General features: G+C 35.1%; 1 protein-coding gene across 1 annotated transcript in view; it reads right to left on the bottom strand.

Annotated features, from left to right (window-relative positions):
* LOC149771304 (neuronal acetylcholine receptor subunit alpha-6-like) overlaps positions 1–17952 on the bottom strand; it is a 65657-nt gene that overhangs the window by 35571 nt on the left and 12134 nt on the right. The window lies entirely within an intron of this gene.

The following is a 17952-nucleotide window of genomic DNA, read 5'->3' as shown; positions in this document are numbered from 1 at the left end:
TCTGTCTTAGCTGTTATCTTCTTATACAGGACACCAGGAAATGAAAGTCAACATTTATGAACGTTATATTTTCATGGTACTTGGATAGATCACGCATATATACCTCTATGTAACTTTTGAACAAAAGGAAATAAATCTGACCTATTTTAAAGCTGTCGATGTATTATAATAAACCTAAGTATGTGATATTTGCATTTTACGTTCCCGTTTAGTGCTAGTTAGATTTTAGATATTGTTTGTTGACTATGGGGAGTCAGTATTTTGAGTATTTTTCTTAACCCTATACACTATCCAGTTTATATGAGCAATGGTCATAATGTACAGCATTCACGAGACTTTGTGGTAGAATGGTTTCATTTTCAAAAAAGTGGACCCTCCCTGATTTCTTAACACAAGGAAATATTCACAGATATTTGAATAAATAAGTGTTTAATAATTTTAGCTTGGAATAATCCGTTGCATTAGATTTGTGTTGTCTTCTGTGGTGCATGTCGTAAAATAACAATCTAGGCTTGAAAGGCTTACTGGTGGGTCACATAAAATGTGGTCCAAGAAACATCATGTGATTGTAAAATTGTGGTCTAGTGAATGTGTGCTAATTAGGTGATTAGAAACAAATCATTTGTGGTATTTGCGCGTTTAAGAACCCTTCAGTTGACAATGAATTACTGTTGTTTTGGTGTCTCTTGAAATGGCGGAAACATCGACCTCAAACCAATTTCACTCATCAGATGTTTTTAGTGAGATCCCTTGTATATTACAAGTAAAATTGTCTGGTACCAAAGAAGGCGATGTTGCATAGATTTTTTATATGCATTTTTCCATTGTGCTTTGTTTTCTCTTTTTAGCCAAGTCATGCTATCCAATAAGACAAATGGAGGGAAAGTGTACTCTTAATCAGAGTTCTATATCTATAATGTATGATCAAATAGATGTTGCTTATTGTATAAAGAAGCTATTTTTTTACTGCACATTTAAAGCTGAACAAATGTAGTCCTTCATGAGTTTGTGCTGTTGTATTGCCAGCGACATGATATACTTTGGGGGTGGAATGGAGTATATTTTAATAGACGGCGATCCAGTCGTTCTAAAGGTGTGTAGTACGGTGTTCTATCGCTGTAGCACATGTGTTTTAATAGTGATGTTGATTTCAGGATGCAGAGTCCGATGGCATCGACTAAAAACAACGACGAATTTGTTGCTATTCATCACGAGCATTCAGTCCCCAGCGACTTGTAGTTTTGTAGAAAAACATTGTCCTGTAGAACGAGTGCTCTCTGTACTCGAATTGTCGTCGTGGTTACGTTTGTAGTCACTCTTGGAAGAGTGGGTAATGTTTTAAACCTAATATATCTGCTCTTTGTATTTACGTCTGCATTTATGGAGTTTAGCTATCATTTATTGATAATGTGTTGAGAATATAATTCTCAAACTGAGTCATTAGCCATTTTCTATGACCAGGCGTCATAATGTATAATATTCGAGAGACATTATGGTAGTATGGATCAGGTTTGTAAAATGGGCCATCTCTAATTTCTTTAACGTAATAAATTTTGTACTATTCCTAGATAGTATTGTTTAGCAATTTGAGCTAGAAATATTATTTTATATTATGTGTTTGGGGTCGTATTTATGGTGCATTGCGCGTAGTACCGATCTACGCCTTGGAAAGGCTTAGCGATGGTATTTGCGCTTTAAAGAACCGTTATGCTGACAACTAATGTTGTCTTGATGTCTTCAGAAATAGAGGAAATGATCGACCTCAAGCCAGACTAATGCAGCAGTTGTTTGATTCGCTCTGTGGTGAGACCCTTTTGTATACTTTTATATATTAATTTACTTGCTAACATTTCGGCTAGTCTTGATGCTTTAGTCTGGTGGTACGTTCGCTTGACTGTGTGACAGACAGACCAGGTCCAGTACCCGACTTATACAGCGTGCATCCACTCCTGATGCATGTGTTGGCTCTTCTAACTCTCATACCTGATTGCACAATGAACATGATCAATGCCACTATGATATGAGAATCGGGGTGATTAGAGGTCGAATATAAAGGTATGGGAAGAGGGTGTAGCAGTTTATTAGGCCATTTACTAACCAGCTTAGCTGGTCGGACAGTTTTGTCTTGTAGTATTTATGCCCATGAGGTGCGTGAACCTGTTCCATCCCCGACAGCGACAGGCAGAATTTGTATCTCTTCCCGTTACCCTTCATTGTCCGTTCTAGACAGGTTTAACTGTTCATAGTCATAGCCTGTACATAACAAACATAGCTCGGTCCTGGATTCAAGTTTCTATGAAACTAAACTATCTACAATAGCGTGTAATAATTCGTAATATCTAAGTAACAGTGGAAGATTAACTGCAGATATCAGGTTTATTGAAGAAAAAAATTCTGAACACTGCGGTTCACCTACAGAAAGACTCATTAAAGTTGTAACATTTATCAAATAATTTACCAGTGAAATTAGAACTCCTATGCCAGATCAGTTTTTGTATATGTATCAGTCGGATATAGACCGTTCTTCTAACGAAACATACATCCAACTCTTAAAACAAATTTAATTCCTGAAAATTACTTATGCGTCAGCTATGTATAGAGCTATAAACTTATAACATGCAACCATAGATCTTCGTTGGAAGAATGAAGGTGACAAACGTTACATTTAGAAGAAATAATGTGCAATACCTGTGATTCAGATAACATTGGGAATGACTACCATTGCTTATTCAAATGCTTGTACTTCAGTACATACAGAAAACTATATTCGGAATTTTTTTTTATACAAATATGATGACGCACTTAGATGTCAACAATTAATGGCCTCTGTAAACTACTTCTGAATGTATTGCTTATCATTTCTCCTGAATAGTTTATTTACCTGATGACTTTAGCATTGATAAAAGCTTTATGTTTATTCCACATACATCATTTATTCATTGCATTCATCCATCTATAATTAGAGAAATTAGAAACCCATTAATTTAGTGACACAAGATGTGTTTCACACTGATTGGAAAGACAACATTGATAAAAGATTTAGCTATCTCATGAATTAATATTCTTTTATTGTCATTACCAAATCCATATTTATACATTTAATGGCACCTGGATACTATTTGTGAATTTATTGTTTTTCATTTCTTTTCAATAGTTTATTTACATAATGACGTAAATATTGATACAACCAATGCACCTTTTCCACATGTATCAGTTATGCATTGCACATATCCATTTAAAATTAGGGAAATCAAAAGTCTGCTAATTCAATGGAACACGAGTTTTTTTCACTGCATTAGGAAAGAGAAACAGTGACAAAACGTTTAGTTATCTCTTAAAGTAATTTTCTTTTGTTGCCATTAACAATTTCAAATAAGCGGGTTCTTAATGAGCTAAATAGACTGTTTTACAAGTTTTTATGGCATGGGTGAAAGAATAAAATCAAATGAAATAATCCTTTGACGGATTTTTATGGAGAAGATTGATATTGTTTTGGGGTTTAACGCTATATAGACAGTATATGGCGACCAGTATAATTGTCATAGGAAGAACCTGGAAAAACCCCGGTAAAAACCACCGATCCACAGGAAGCTATTGGCAACTTTCGCACATATCCACATTGGCCGAGCCCGAGACTCGTACCTACGCGAACAGAAGTAGTTATAAATGGGAAATGGGGGTAAAACCAAGAATTATCATCAGCCTTCTATTTTATGTCGCCTCGGATGCCGAGGTCCCGGGTTCGAACCCCGGCCGAGTCATACCAAAGATTTATAGAAATGGTGCTAACAGCTACCTCGCTAGGCACTCAGCATAAAGAGGTTAGTATTAGGACTGGTGTCGGGATGATGTGACTGGGTGGGATATCATGCTACGTGTCTGCGGCATGATGCCCCAGTTCTAGACATCACTATAAACTGCCACACTGTAGACTTTGTAGAGATATGGCTGAAAAATTGATGAAGCTACGTTAAAAATCCAAATCACACACACACACACACACACACGATTTTATGTAGCATTTGACACTTGGGGGCCAGACGACAAATTAATATTGGGGGACACTTGTAAGTCAAAAGTGTCTTTATGGTCAAAAGTGACACTTGGGGGTCAAATGGAAAGTACCATAGAAATGACACTTGCTTTTCACACGGGAATTACCATTAATCTTTCTATTTTACGTAGATATTGGCATTTGGCGGTCAAACGGGAATTAACATGGGGACACACTTTGGATCAAAAATCAACATGGGGAGACACTTGAGCTCTCAGACGTGTTATAGGATCAAAAGGACTTTACAGAGTCAAATGGGTTTATAAGACCAAAGAGGAAAGGTAATGGTAAAGGGTTTTCAAGTCTGAGTTGAAAGCATAGAGGTACACAGATAAACAGTTATATAAAACGCAGAGAAATAAACACCAATGGCAATAATTGAATAGTATTTTTTTCTAGAGATCTGAATGGCCCTTAAAAGGGCCCTTGGGTTTTGTTAACCAAAGTGAGTTTACATACGTAGCATCTCATTCATTTTCGATGTATCGTACAGGGGGACCGTACAGCAAGACCCTCTTTAGACAGCGTAGCCTCTCCACATAAATCATTTTCTTCTAAAATAGCTATTTTCATCATCTTGGTGATAACCAATGATGAGTTCACATACATCAGATAATCCGGGTTGAAGAGCATGCCCGAAATTAGGGTAGATGAATCAACGTTCGTCCACGTCTTTCGTGAGAACGTGCGAATCCATAGAACACGGTGTTTTTATTCATTGTCTAAGATCGGATCGAAAAGGATTGAAATGTTTCACCAATCCAAAATCTCGTTACAAAATTCAGTCAGAGCGCGGAGAATCTCTTGCAACCAGAAGGGAGCAGTGCGTGAAGTCACATGTAGAATATAGAAGCGCTACCGTTTGTCCATAGTCTATCAATGCGACATTGTTTGAGTATGGCTGAAACCAGGTAGACAAAGTATTGTGGTGCGCCTGTGATGGATACGACAAGTGATGGCATGACAGCCACGTAGACAACATAAGCCATACTTCCAACAGCGGCTGATTTTAATTTTTACCAGCTCCAATACCTTCACCTCCTTCTCACTCGCTACCTTGGTCGAAGATTTCAGAATGAAACAGAAGGAAGAATTAAAAAACGTTTTCAAAGAGCAGAAAGTAGTAGAACAATCACTTGCGATTCAACAACAGCAAGAATAAGAAGAAGAAAAACGAGAAGAATAATAGAAAAGAACATGTGAAGGACAGAAGATTGACGGTGAAAGCCAAGCGTTGAGTGTGCTACAAGATATTTTGGCAGGGTAAAGGTACGGACAGACGTATTAGACTTCTTTAACTCTATCCAAAAGAAGGAGACCTTCATGTGTTAAGCATTCCATCACTAAATCTAAACTAACTAAGATGCCATCAGCAGCAGTGAACACTACCACAGCAGCAGGAAAATATGTAATCCGTGGTCATGGTAAGGATTTAAGGTACTTAAAGTAAATGACGTCAAGTCTTTGAGTCTGTCAAAAGAACAAATGCCCAACATTCCATTTAAGGGCAACGGGGCTCTCACGAAAAGAGATATACTACTTACAGATTGCCAAACCAAGTAAAACTTAAATCATTTTTCCCCATGATTCAATGGTGTGCGTATGAGGGTGCCCATGTATTTATTCAAATTATAAAATGTCAAGACAAAGAGACACTTACGTTTTTCTTTTGGGAATATTTAAAAAAAAAAAAACACAATGTAAATTTCACAACACATAACAAAAGTCCACTTCTTCTTATTTCGCCATGCCTTTTTAATAAATTTCTTCAGCGGCATAGGCTCTCCCTCGTCTTAACTTTCTTCTCGAGGTCTGGATTTCTTGCCTTTCTTGACGGAAATAGTACTTCTTCATTTTCTGAAGACCTTTCTCTTCTTTATCTTGTTTCTTCTTTTTGTTCTCATTTTCCTTAAGGCACTCCGAAGACTAATGTCCGTTCTCTTGAAAATGATAATATATATCTGGACCTTAGTCTCTCTCTTCTCATCTCTTTCCTTTATTTTGATGATGTAGACATTCTGGAGCTCGGTGTTCTTTCCCTTGGCATATATAGCAAGTATCTTGACTTTTATTTCGTGAGGAGGAGTAGTTCATCGTTTCCTCTGAAGCATACCTTCGTATGACACTTCGCAAATCTCTTTCCCAGAAGGTCGATCTGCGTAGACTCTTCTGTCTTGATTGTTTGAGAGCTTAATGAATACGCTGACTCTGATACAGGAGCCAAATATATATATATATATATATATATATATATATATATATATATATATATATATATATATATATATGAACCAGCTGCGTGTAAACCCTTTTCAAATGAAACTTTTGCGATCAGTAGAAGCGATTCCAGTAAAAAACTAGAAGACATTAGAGGCAACGATATGCTTTATCGTCTAAAACACGAACTGAAGTGTTAGCTTATAAGAGATGAGAGCGATTTCCACATTTGACACAAAACCATGACAGTCAAAGACGTGAGAGCCAAGATTCACCCCCAAAAGAAATTCGTTCGGTCTCAAAACTTATTAGCACATTTGAGATAGGCAAAAGCGCGATTCCAGAAAATGTAGATGGTCGAATTACAACTATACCGTGAAATTTATAGAGTTCAAGTAATATGTGTAAAACTTACTGAAATTAAATTTTGCAATGTAAACGATGAAAACCTTTCCAAACGGTGATGGCGATCCGTGTCACCCAACGTATTTGAAAATGTTTTGACAGAATTTCACGAAAGCGAATTTGAAGAATACATGATTGTATCATATCCAACATCATTTGCATCCACTGCAGAGTGAGATTAAGAGGTTGGGAGAGAAAAACTACGGTAAAGTCTCAATTGTTATTATATCGTTGTATGTAATCTTGATTGCAAATGCACAAATATGTGCGCAAACGAAAGGACACATACACACAAAATTGAGTGAAGGTAGAACGGACGGTACCTTAGTTGGAGATTAATGTTTTGAGAGACAGACAGAGACATAATTAACTACGCATATGGAGAGATGGAGAATTAAGATTAAACTGGAGAAAGAAAGACAGACAGACAGAGAGACTCCTGACACGCACGCAGGCGTTCAAGGCTGGTCGCCAAGGACGGACAGCAAAGATAGTAACTATCGCCTGATGTTATCTCGGGTGTCGCAGTTCTCGCTGCTGTTTGCCTCATATGCGCGTTTCGCTTGCCGGAAAACTAATGTACCAGCTGTACTAAACCAGGTGCAACTAGCGACAAGCGCGCAAGCGCACGACAGTAGCAGTAGACAGCTGTTTGCTTAACGCACCTTCAATTACACATTAGTCGGAGTAAGTTCATATAGAATAACACTTGTAGTTTACTCTTGTGCTTCCTTGCAGAGGACTGAAAAACATCTACATCATCACACGCCAATAACGTCGGAAATTAACTGCACCATAACGTCGTGGTTGACTTTCTTGAGGACTGATATACGACGATTACCACGTGCTTGTAAAGAATGAAACCTGCCAACCTCGAGTATCTCGATTTCATGGAATCAAAGGCAGTTTATATCACAACTCCCTCCTTTTAAACACATGAAATGATAAATTAACCAATGAAATATCAGTGTAATATCATCGCGACTTCCAAATAGCCGTAATTGTCCTAGTGGCTGGCCGGGTGCTTCTTAACGCCATTGCATTTAAGGTACCTCTTCGCTGGGATAGATATAAAAAGGGGCTAACGAAGAACACAAATGCCACGATAAGGCAGTGTACAGTTCTAAGCTTCGCAGATTGAGTATAAACACATGCGCAGCAAGCGCCTTGGTCACCTCAAAAAGCGGCTGCTTGCTCAACATCGTGCTCAAATATCTTATCAAGACGTTAGTGAAGCCGAACGTATTTGCTACCTAGTGTCTGCTCAGACATTAAAGAAATTCTCCAAAAGTGATGGCGAACTTGACGATGAGTCCAAACGTTCTGACTTGTACATAACCCGCCTGAGCTTCAAACACATGAGCTGATGGTTTTTTCGGTTGACACCATCGCAAACGAAGCGGTGGAAATTGAGTTATGGGGCGATATTAATACGCCTCTAAACGTGACAAAGTTCCAGCCTTATCCCCATCATCTCTGCTTCCCCGCCCTCCCACTAATGCCTATGATTCCATTATGAAGCCCGTTCATGTCAGGAAATATGTAGCTTTGACCCCCCCCCCCCCACACACACACACGCACACACAAGCGTCTTACCTCCTATTGCCAGCATTGTACTAATTGACAGTCTAAATACAGCCATTTTTTATATAAGTTTTAAATCTACACATAACTAATTCCAAATGAACAAATGCGTATCGCGAACACTTACCATTCTAAGTGCCTATATTTAGTTTTGAAATGGATAGTTCTCCTCGAGACAGTTATTGAGCAGTATTTAAAGTTTATTGTATTAAGCGAAAGTTAATACGTCTAGCTGTAAATACAATCATTGCACAATGTTGTGATGAAGATCGACTTTATAATTAAATCAAACAGGATTGAAAAAATATATAGTCATACAATTTTAGCATTGCACTAACTTGGCCTGAGACAGCATTAGGTGGCAAAGTGGTGGCTAGATAGATAAGAAGTCGAAAGAAAATTGACAAAGATAAAGAAAATTTCCTTCCTTATCAAAATATAAAATTTGAAGTTCTTGAAGATGCATAGACCAATGCAGACTGCTTGAACATTTCAAGATATAATTATACAGGTAGATGAATACAACAGGATAAAATTTGGAACAGTCTGAATATTGGTCAATTTTGCTAAAGTCTTCTATTTGATGCCGTATCATTGTCAAAACTGGCCTGATCTTGGATTTGCATTGTTTATTGTTTTGGTTCGCATTATACCTGTTCTCTTATATTTTGTAAAATCGACGAGTTTTCATTTAGGGAAACGAAATGGAACTTAATTATTAACAGTATCATCCATATGGAACGTACTGCCTGTACAGGGGAGAAGCAGACTTATTTTAACGAAATCAGTAGTCCTGGCTGTGAATTCTTTACGGCTGTAGGAAAAGTACACGAAGCTATACAAATGACAGAACTATCCTTGGGGAATTCTCTTGAATGATTACCGATTTTTGCTTTTCTCCTGAACAGTCATTTTTTATGATATACAAGCTATCACCATAGTATATAACTTCTACATGTACTTCCTTACATTTTCCACATTTTTATTAAGTTCAGTTTATTATATATAAGTTGCGATGTATCAAGACTATTTTACTTACGCTGAGCACCCTGAGAAACAATTTAGGAATCCAAGACTCAAACATTACAAAGCTTGTGTTAAAATTTGTACAAAGAGTATATTGTGAATTACGTTTAAATTAAAGTTTTACTGCAGGTGGCCATTTCGGAACCTGCCGAATCACAGCTTTTAGATTTGTCATCTTCCGCTTAAGTCCGCTGACAGAACTCTATAAATATTGTACTAGTGTTTCTGGCTCGTTTATGTTCAATGCCGGTAGCATTCTTCACTGCTTGGGTACCACAGTGGGATGCAATTACTGCTGACAGGCTCAGTTAGTGGATTGATAAAGTCTCCTTCGCTGCTAATAATTCAATCATTGTAATATTTAGCTTCTTCCACATCGTTAAAGTCGTTCTGTAAGCTAATCACTGTAGGTTATAAGACTTTTATTATCATCTACATTATACATACAAGATTTTTAAGCTTACATCTTTGAAAGCAAAGGGTTGTGATCCATTTGATATATATGTAACACATACATCGAATAGGGTCTGGGAGTTTTATTAAAGAAACAAATTCATGATATGTTGCTTTGCGAGAATCTTTTAGTTTTTTATGTGATATCACAAGAACCTTGTACCGAGACAGATAAGCGCACATTTAATGGGAAGTACTGCCAGTTTTGAAAATACTCAGTATTTCACAGTTAGGAATGTTGTTTTTTCATAAGGCGTTTGGTCTTGACGATAATCGTAAGATTAGTAAAAGGTAATAAATGGTTTTACCTGTCATTGGTCTGACTCTATAGCGGACGAGTTACCTGTTTACCCGTTCAGTATAGAAGACGGTCCCTTGTTTGGCCTATATTTATTATGTACGTTAAGTAGCCTTCCTTCATTTTCTCACGTAGAATCAAATTCTGCTTTTACAACTTGGAAACAACATAAAAGCATAATTCAGTATAATGAAACATTCCGAGTGTTCGAAAACAATTGTTATCATATGCACGTTTTCAATCTAACTGATTACCCCAATGACATTGTTATGTATATCTAAATTTATTGTAATTTTTTTCATGGCAGTAAATTATAGCGATTGACTAAGGTTTATAAACAGGTATATGTTCTAATTTAACATTACGGGTGACTAGCTTGCGTAGGACTTATAAGTAGCTATGTTCAAGTTACTTATAATAAACATCTTTGAAAACATGTGTAAAAAGTTTGCGGTTACTTCCCATTAAATAGGCCAGTCAGTCGAGTTCTAAGAAGAATTAAGTTATTCCCCATTGGGTGGATTAGATCAGGTGGGTTCGTTTACGATGTGGGATATAACATCAAGTCTGCAGACGTATCCAAATTTGTGTTTAGATATTATTTGATAGATGTTACTAATCTTGTTGGGTTACTTAGTTTATGACCATGGATTACTTAGCCACTGCGGCAACATCAGTACACTAGAAAAACGAATAGAAATCATACAGAAACAAGAATGTTAGATGACTGTAGAAGCAAATAAACTCGGAAAGCGTACTTTCTTAAATTTATGAATTTTTCTGAAGCAATCGCAAAGTACTCTATGCAGTTATTAGTTGTTGAAACGTAATAAAAAGTATTCGTGCATCAAAGCTATGTTGAACAGGAACAAATGCATTTGATCGCAAACAAGTATAGCAATGAAAATATTGATAATTAGTTTCAAAATATCCCGTGACAGATATTCTGCAACTGATGATGACTAATTATTTTGCAGAGTTAAAGCAAAATCAAGAATAATAGATGAAAATGCTTGGTACATTGCGAAACATGTTTATGTTATTTTGGAAATTAATTCGTAACCTGTTTGTAATATATTGATGAATCATTTGACATCAAGATAGTCCCTGTATTTGTTGACGGCCGATCAAAAACACCATGAGGTTTTAATCATCAAACACGAATCGACACATAAAAGTGAACAGAGACAAATGAGGATAGAGTGAACGAAAACATTTGTATGAGAACGTCACAAGTGACAAATTATTGACGAGCTTTTCTAATGTTTCAAGAGAAACAAAATATAGTTTGGATCGGAGAAAAAACAGCAATGTCCACTTATTGCTCGAAGTAGCCGCAACATCAGTAGAGTTTTTTCATACAATACCATTTTTCCATGTATTTGTGTCTGACTCTGCTTGGATATTTGTATGTCTCCGATGAGTTTCCAAATCTTGCCGAACACTACCAAACCAGCCGTTCATGTGCCAGTACCAGAGGTATCCATCTACTCTCTGACGACGTACCAGCGCATAAATCCACTGTAGTTACAGACGTCCTTAATAAGCACCGCATACACACTTTGAAATATTCAACAAACTATCATCATCTATCTTCAAGTGATTTGGGTCTGAATCCCGTTTTAAAAGATTCGCTAAGGAGCATTGGATTTCAATTCCGTTGTAAGCGCAGTCTTGCAGTGTAGAAGAACATTCCAAAATGTGTATGATAACAAGACCTAGAAAGTGTGATGAGATACATGGAGAATACTTTGAGCGAATGCACTAACGTCATGTTTACTAGCAAATAACATATTTTGTACAGCGCACTAATCTTCAAAACGTTCCAAATAGCTCTTACTTAACTATGTCAATTAAAACCTTTGTGAAAAAGCCGATTTTTTAAAAGGATAGTGAAAGAGCAAAATATTAGTCGTGACATGTTATATCGCGTATTTCTATGATACAATTAAATTCATTTCTTGATTATTTATAGTTCCTAAAATATTTATGCATATCTGATTTTAGATTCCTTTTTATAACTGATTTCATAATAGCCTTCCGTGCGTTGTTTTCTACTAGACCTAAAAGCATATGACTTATTTCTAAGGGTACACACTTCTTGTATTGCTATTCATCTCATTAACGACAATAGTCCAACAGCTTTTCTGTTTGCTCATTACACTGAATATATGTTTATCACTTTGTAATCATTCATGTTGTGAAATTGTATAATCTGTTTAATATTCTTTTAGAAGCTCTGCTTCAACACTTGTTCACAGTAATTGTGCCAGTCATTAAATTTTCTGTTTATCAGAATAGTTTTCCTAACATTATTGCAAGAACAGCTAAACATCTAGCACAGTAAAGCCATTATTCATGCATTGGTTTAATTGTCTCTTTTTGTCGTCTTCTTAAAACATACTACTACTATGTTTCCACTTATTATTGCTCTTCTGCAAACGAAATATCATTTTGAAGTTTTGCTTCTTTACGTCAGCGCATATCTTTTCATCAGTTCTCTTTGGACAATAATTACCACTTCAAGTTAACTTGCATATTAATCTTGATATTGAAGGTTTTTGCTCTTTTAATCACCAATTAATTTCTTTCGTAATAGAGGTTACTCATCCTCAATAGTTATTTCTTGTCATGGTGCAAGGAGATAATGTTTGAAATAGTCTTGCAACTGTGTTGGTCGTTTGTAAATTTACCTCCAAAATTGCTCCAGCTTAGAATAGTCACCCCAGAATAGTATTCCTTTATGTTTTTCCATGCGCGTGATTAGTTCTTTGCCTACACAGGTAGAGCTTCTGATAGACATTTGGTTGACACATGGCCAAGCCATACAAATTGTGTTTGTTTGGTAACATAATAAATAACATTGACCTTGATTTACCATATTCTGCATCATTTCTTGTTTGGTCAACAACAGTAGGCCTCGCCGTCACAAAATACTAGTGATTTGCTTTAATATATGTTTTTGGTATCATGCTAATTCCGCCTCCAGATCCAGATTTAGTCAATATAAACATCATAACCTGTTATATATTGATTGGTTCCAACGTTTTTTCAAACTAGCATCATGAGTTATTCCTGGCACACTTACAAATGAGCCATATCTGGTCAATAAGTAGTTATAGACACGGATAGGAATTCTTCAATAATTATTAGATAGCATTTAAGTATCTTTCTGTACATAGACGTTATGAATATCCCCAATATAATTAAATTTGAAACATTCAATAACATCTTTTTCGTTTATCCTGAGTTTGGTTTTGAAAAAATATTTCTCGGATTTTTAATATGAATCATATTATCATCGTTTAGATTTTCACCAAGCTGTCCATGTTATTTATCCATCTTTCTATAATTGTCTAAAAGAATATTTTTTTTTCTTTAATGAGAACCGCTTTTTCTTTTTTCTTTTATATTATTTTTTAAATCTATCAACTATAACAGTTGCAAAGTTAGTTAATGGAGGCTGTAATTTCCTTCTTTCATATTTTTGTATTTTTACAGCAAGTAGTTTGTGCCATTTATGTAGTATCATGTTCTGTCAAATAAAAATTATGTGAAAATATTTTTACTTATTATTTAGGATTTCTTCCAATGATACAATTAATCTGAAACGTTCCTTTTAATGATGGAACTCTGAATTTTTTATTGCTTTTCCACATTCACTTTCAATTTATAACTGTTTGTCATCTCTGATTTTCTTATCTCCTTTAGTATAATTCGACAGAGATTTCGTCAGATTTGTACATTCTTTAAATCGAGTATAGCAAGTGTTCTAAGATCCATTTCATCAATAGATTTAACACGATCAAAATGTATTACATTTTAAATATCTGTCCATCTTGAAAACTGTATCCTGCTTGTAGCATAAAGAATGAACTTATTATCAGATTCAATTAAAATACAAATACGTCCCAAAATAAACAATGCGGCCACCAATTTGCAATCCCTGTTTACTAGCTGTCACAGAAAAAGGCAAGAAATGACTTGGTTTCGCCATAGAACGATTTGATCATTTTCGTCGTACATGCGCACAACCTTACCTAGGGTGGGTAATTGTTTGTCTAGTTAAGTGATTGAGCTAGCATGCATCTCGTCGTAGATCGCTTGCGGCGAGAGACACAAAAAGCACGGTATGCACGAGTATTTTACCCTGGCTAATACTCATTTTCCTGTAGATTTAAGGTAAGTTTCTGTTCTAATCGACACATTGGTCTTTTGGGGTCTCGTCAAGGTGTGTATGCTCTCCATTTCATTCTACAGCCATAGGGGTAAGTTTTACATTTTATTTTATTTGCAAATATGTAAAGCATATTCAGTTTTAATGACGTAGCGTGAAATGTTGCCTTTATCGGTCTTGCTGTTTGTATGTCTGTCTGTATGCTGATGGAAACGGGTGCGACTTTCAAGGCCACACAAGCACGTAAGTGCTGATCAGTAAACTTGTGCGCATGGTGGATCCATGAAGGGGGTGTGTGGCCAATACAAGTGTGGGCTAACCCAAGAATTTAGGAGAAGTGAGGCTTGACTATGGACATGTGAACCAGGTACAAATTTCTCGTTGACAAGGTTTACAAGTATTTAAACGAGTCATACGTTGTTATGAATCGTACGTTCTGTACAAATGACTGAGTCATAAGTCATGTTTGAAATGATTGTTATATTTACTACAATTGATCATGTGTGTTTCAATTGAGTACACGGAACATGTGCTGTGTTTCAATTAAGTACATTTAAGTACAATTGAGTTGCATCTATTTGCATGAGATTATATGAATCTTACCTTTATTGCACGAGATTATATGAATCATGTCTTGGTTTTACTGTACCATGTGTCCTCAAGTTTTGAATATATGAATCACATTTGTTTCCCCATTTTTTAATGATAGTATGAATTATTTATTTTTGTCATAAGGTTTCATAAAGTCACAAATTCGTTTACATATAACGAATGTTTGTGTGAAGTAGTTGAATGTGTCGTATGTTTATAGCTTGAAAGAATCACGCTGTATATGTTGTAGAGAATATACATATATTTATTAATTCATTTCATAAACTTCCATCTTTCACCACATTGTTTGTATTGTCATTTAATCCAGACATCCATTCAGGTCACATCCTGTTACACAATCTGTTGTAACCAGTTCCTTGGCGTCTGAGAATTTGATCACTTGGCTCTAAAAGTGAAAAAACAGATTGTTAATTTCACAAAGTTTCATGTTCGAAATGCATTGACTTTTATGATTATACAATGACCTACTTTGGTGCTAAAAACTCATCTAGTTTACTTTTAACTTGGAAAAGATACAAATTAAAATATCGACACTGTTTGGTGAAAATCAACTGGAAGATATTAAATCGGATATGTAAACAACTCTTTGCAAGAGGTCTGTCTTCTTGTGATGATTCTTCATCTAGTTTTCAAATCTGAACTAAATACTAGTACAAACTGTATAACTGAGTTGAAAACTAGTAATAGTATTTAGTTCAATAAATTAAACTATACAACTTGGACAACATGAGTGCATTCCAGTGGTTCCTGATAACCGCTGTTTAAAAGTAATAGTTCCCTTACCTTCATGTCACCGGTTCTTCAGCACCAGACTATAAAATTATTTTACAATCCTGGGCCAACATTCTCGTATACGTTTGCCTTAATTAAGGTATTTATAACAAAGCGGCTGATATTTTCTTTGAATAATGCACGTGTTTATGTAATGAATATTTAGAGGTTTTCGTATACTTGCTCATGTCTAACACGTACTGACGATACGAAATGAATGAGATATACTATATAAATGAAAAGTGATGCATCGTCATGAAAGTCTTTTTACCCTGATTTTACTAAACTGAAACAAAAGAGTCCCGAGACAGCAATTAATGATACTAAAAATTGATATGTGATACCAGTTTAAACGTATTTCAAATACTAATAATCTTTCTAGGGACTTACCCAATCTCACAGATGAAAAAACGATTTTCATCACAGTTGTCATCATTTAGATTAAAGTCTAACCAGTTGAATAGTGCTGCACAGTCGTCATTTCCATTCCTCCGATCATTCGGCTCTCCAGCGCCTCATGGAGCAAATTCCATGGGTTGATTGTCAGGTGCCCATACCCAACTACCGTCAACAATAATATCATTTCCGGCTGTCCAAAACTCTATAATAGGCTGTGTCCAATCTGAAATTTTATATATATATATGTATATATGTGTGTGTGTATATATATGAATGTGTGTATGTAGATCTATGTGTGTATATATGTATGTGTATATATGTGTATATATAGATCTATGTGTGTATATATGTATGTGTATATATGCGTATATATAGATCTATGTGTATATATGTGTATATATAGATATCTATGTGTATAAATGTATGTGTATATATGTGTATATATAGATATATGTGTGTATATATGTATGTGTATATATGTGTATCTATGTATGTTTATATATACATATGTGTGTATGTATGTAAATATATATATATATCTTTCTATGTATATATATATCTATATATATATATATATATATATATATATATATATATATATATATATATATATATATATATATATATATATATATCTATGTATATCTATCTATCTATCTATGTAGATATATATCTATGTATATATATATATCTATATCTATATATATATATATATATATATATATATATATATATATATATATATATATATATATATATATATATATATATATATATGTGTGTGTGTGTGTGATTCGCAAAGTAACGGAAAATAGATAAATTTGAAGATTGTAACCAGCAACTCTGGCACAGTTGTTAACATTTTTTCTTTTATCTACATAAAAATAACTGAAATGACAACTCAAAACGATGATGAACATAGGATGAAACGGTTTGTGCGAACATTGGCGTTGTTGCCTACATCACTTGAGAGCTGCTTGGAAAAGTACGTTTGATTTGCCATCCCTCATTAATTAAAGTTTTAGATGATTGAAGAAATTGTCCAGACAACTAACAAAGCACGTACATAATGCAAAGAATGGCATGAATTTTAAAAATATTTTGTGTTATTTTCAGAGTCAACAATGAAAGAAAAGACATTTAATGAAATGTAAATGTAAGTTGTATATGAAGATTGTTTTTCACAATATGTCGAAGCATTGCTTTCTAATGTGAATATATTCCACAAAAATTATGTTTATTTTAAAATGTACTTTCTTTGCAGCATGCACTGTATTTATTTTAATTGAAATTGGTTACACCATGAAATATTAAAAGTACTTAAAATATTTTAAATATATTGTGTCTTTGTTTGTTAAGCTTAGAATTTTCAAACACCACAGCGATGTCTACATGTGTCACTAAAAAAATCTGACACACACACACCTCTGCAAATTTACATGAAATCTTCACTTCATACAAACCTCAAGTTGGCAGGTTTAAAAAACTGTCACTAGATACAGCAGTCCTCTCTCTATATATATTTGAATGTGTGTATTTCAAAATTTCTAAGCGAGAAAAAGTTTTTGTCAGCTTCAAAACCCGAGCCAATGAAGTTACAGTTAAGTGTATAGTACGACCAGGAAAAAAATGTTACAGTACACGACACAGGATTACAAATTCACACTCTAGTCTGTCTGTACTGCAATGGTTAAATAAAATGCATAGGTATTATTGTACCAAAACAAAGCAATACGTCACTTATAGTAAGTGATTTTATTGGCTAACCAATATTTTCTACCGTCTTAGCTTCGAAACCGTTCCAATTGCTATTCAGACAGTGACAAGAATTTTTTTCTCCGCCTGACTATACACTGCCTGCCTTGAATTAAGAATAAAACAATGCGTCACTCATTGGAAGTTACTTCTTTGGCTAACCGATCTTGTGTACTGTTTTAGTTTCGAATCAGATTTAGT

This window comes from Sinohyriopsis cumingii, unplaced genomic scaffold, assembly GCF_028554795.1.
Source record: "Sinohyriopsis cumingii isolate HCF-2022 unplaced genomic scaffold, ASM2855479v2 utg001964l, whole genome shotgun sequence".
NCBI lineage: Eukaryota > Metazoa > Mollusca > Bivalvia > Unionida > Unionidae > Sinohyriopsis > Sinohyriopsis cumingii.
This window is presented reverse-complemented; position numbering and strand designations above follow the sequence as displayed.